At 40.7% G+C, this 2,891-nt stretch overlaps 1 non-coding gene across 1 annotated transcript; it reads right to left on the bottom strand.

The window, feature by feature from the left end:
- Positions 1-316: 316 nt before the first annotated feature.
- Positions 317-420, bottom strand: LOC131490655 (U6 spliceosomal RNA). Its single transcript, XR_009251169.1, has one exon. It is a non-coding gene; the product is annotated as a U6 spliceosomal RNA (small nuclear RNA).
- Positions 421-2,891: the final 2,471 nt, after the last annotated feature.

The raw sequence follows: 2,891 nt of genomic DNA, 5'->3' as shown, positions 1-2,891 counted from the left end.
GTCACCGAGTTCACTCATTCAAGTATACAACCCAGCAGTCTGTAGTATATTTACGGAGTTGTGCAAACATCATCATGATCGAATCGACAACATTTCCATCACCTGCGGAAAAAGCGCTGACCCACTAGCAGTCACGCCATTGCCCCTCTCTGCACTCACCCCTTTGTCACCACCGGTTCCTTCCTGTCTGCAGTGACTTCCCTCTTGCGCACATTTCACAGGTGCTGAATCACAGAACAGGTGCCACTGTAAGCACTTCACTCACTGGCATTAAGAATGTGTGCATTGTTGCGGGAACATCAACACCACCATCTGTAAATATATGGATTGCTTCACTTGGTTGCTTGTCACTCTTGTGCAGCGACCATGCCGATCTATCTGTATGGTTCCAGTTTTAATGGCATCGGCTGTCAAAACAGTAATCACTTACTTTTCCTTAGTGGTTTATACAATAATTAAGGATTTCATTCTTTTTCAATTTTTATCTTCCAATATCAATTCACCCCTTCCATGATTTATGTTATATATTTGTACATACTTCTTTTTGTTCAACAATTTAGCCAGTAGTTGTGTATTCTGTTATGAAAAATAATACTGTGTGTTAATGAGACTGTTTTTCTGGTTTTGGTGTCATGCATTTTTGCTTTACCCTTGGAGAGGATGCAGGCTGTGTCTCCTTTCCCTGGTTCCTATTCCCTCGTGCCTGGTGGATGCCAAATGTTCTTGCCCCTCATTTCCCTTGACTGAGGTGTTTCCAGAGTCCCTTCCTGACTTTCTCACCCTCTGTGCCCACAGCTCTGCAACTGAGACCTCCTGTCTCCCTCTTGCTCTTCCTGGATGCATGTCCCGTGGTCACGGCTCAGGTCTCCCCACATGCCGGCCTGTGTCTTCACATTCAAGGGACTTTCTCCTCTCATGCTGGTTCAGGCCACTAGTCGCCTTCCCTTTCTGTCTCCTACAGCTTTTTCTGGAACTCACTTTTCTTCCCACTGATGCTCCTGACTTGTAGTGTGAGCACGGGAGTGAAGCCGCCAGGGTTTCCAGTCTGAGCGCTTATTTATTTGCTGATTTTCACTTCCGGGTTGTGCGAAGTTGCAACTCGGTCCATCTCATGCTTTACGGAAGGTGTGAATTTTGTGTAGTTTCCTCTGTCTTCTTAATTGTTGGTATGTTTTTAACAGCTGTCATGGGTATTTCCAATTTCTTTGTTGGATATTACCTGAGCACCAGAATTTTCCATATTTTTAATATAAAAAATAATAACAAAAGAATACCTCCTAAAATGGTTGATGCAGATGTAAAAAATAAATTATTTTATTTCATACTTTATCTAATATCTAACATTGACATAAAAGGAAAAGTTATCAGAGCTAAGTGCTATGACCAATACACTTCATATTTCTCTTCAACTTCTTACGAATACAAAAAGAATGTAACTAAAAACAGCAGTAAAGTGTAATAAGAAAGAATAAGGTTTTTATTTGAGAAATGAAATATGTTATATAAAAGGCTCAGGGCATTTAAATTTAAAAATATTTTACTGAAAAAAACAATTCAGTAAAATCATCAGAAGTATGTAAAATAAAACGTATTATTTTAATAAAATTTTAAATAAGAGTTTTACTTTTTTAAATCCCTCATTTTTTTTTACTCATGTCTTTAATTATTTAAACAATTACTGTTCACATTTGGACTTCTTTTAAGTTAATTCTTCTGTTCTCTTTTTTATGTGTACTATTTTTTTCTATATTCATTTAGTTTTTCATAAGTTGAAAATAATGAAAATAGTCCTAATAAGATTACCAAAAAAAGTTAAAGTGCTGAATAAACATGTTGAGATGTGTGCAATTTGTATTTTAAAGGAAATTGTAAAATTCCCTGAAGTATATGAAAGCACATTTGAAAAAACTGGCGAATGTTTACTTTTGTCTTCAATAAGAAAACTAACCATAAACATGTTAACCTTTTTAGCTGGTGATCTCATTTCTATCTTCTATGTTTTAGTTTGGAGTCTGGATAGAAGATACTTTCTAACTTCAAGGAAGTTGAGGGCAATCTGACTATGTATTGAAGACAGGGCAAGACATACCAATGAGTTACGGAGAGACTGTGGGAAGTGAAGGGTCATGGGGTGTCTGAACTAGGGACACCCCGGAGGGAGTTTCATAAATCCATAGTGGGAGCCGTCAGCGTGGCGTGTGCACCTGCAGCCACAGTCAGCTGGCAGATTTAGGGGGAGAAGAAGCATCCTGGTGGATTCCGTGGGCGTGGGGAGGGGGCTAGTGAGGTGAGGAGACTAATCCTTGGTGGGTGATGAGGGATGGAGTATGGGGATAATGGTGACCCATGACTTGATGTAAGTGAGGAGGGATAAGGGGTATAAGGAAGTGAAGAAATCAGCAGGGAAAGGGAAAGAGAAAATGCAGTTTCTTTCCTATTCCAAAAACCCTCCCACTCACCTTCACCCTGGACAGGAGGGGGTGCTATCTCTCCCCCGCTGCCTCCTGCCTGGTCACCTTGACACCTTGGTTGTCATAATTGTCACAAAAAATTGGTTGTGATAAAAGTTGATCTATTAAAAACTAGATGACAGCAGGGCTCCCTCAGCCTCTCAGGAGGTGTGATTCTCTTCCAGAGACTTCCTGCAAACTTCAGAATATAGAATCATTTTTCTTATGCCCCAGAATCTGTTTCCCAAGAACTATCTGGACAGTAGATCCTCCAGAGAAACATTCTCCTCTTGTCGCTTATGTTCTAGGCTTTAGCCTTTTCCACTGAAAGTCATCACAGTGGACACCTGGGGACACAAGGGACTGTGGGATGGCTGTGGTGTGGGGGCAGGAGGGCTCTCCTGGAACAAGGCCAATGACCAAGCATCCCAGGTTGAGTCT

Source organism: Neofelis nebulosa, chromosome 11 (genome assembly GCF_028018385.1).
Source record: "Neofelis nebulosa isolate mNeoNeb1 chromosome 11, mNeoNeb1.pri, whole genome shotgun sequence".
Taxonomy (NCBI): Eukaryota; Metazoa; Chordata; class Mammalia; order Carnivora; family Felidae; genus Neofelis; species Neofelis nebulosa.
This window is presented reverse-complemented; position numbering and strand designations above follow the sequence as displayed.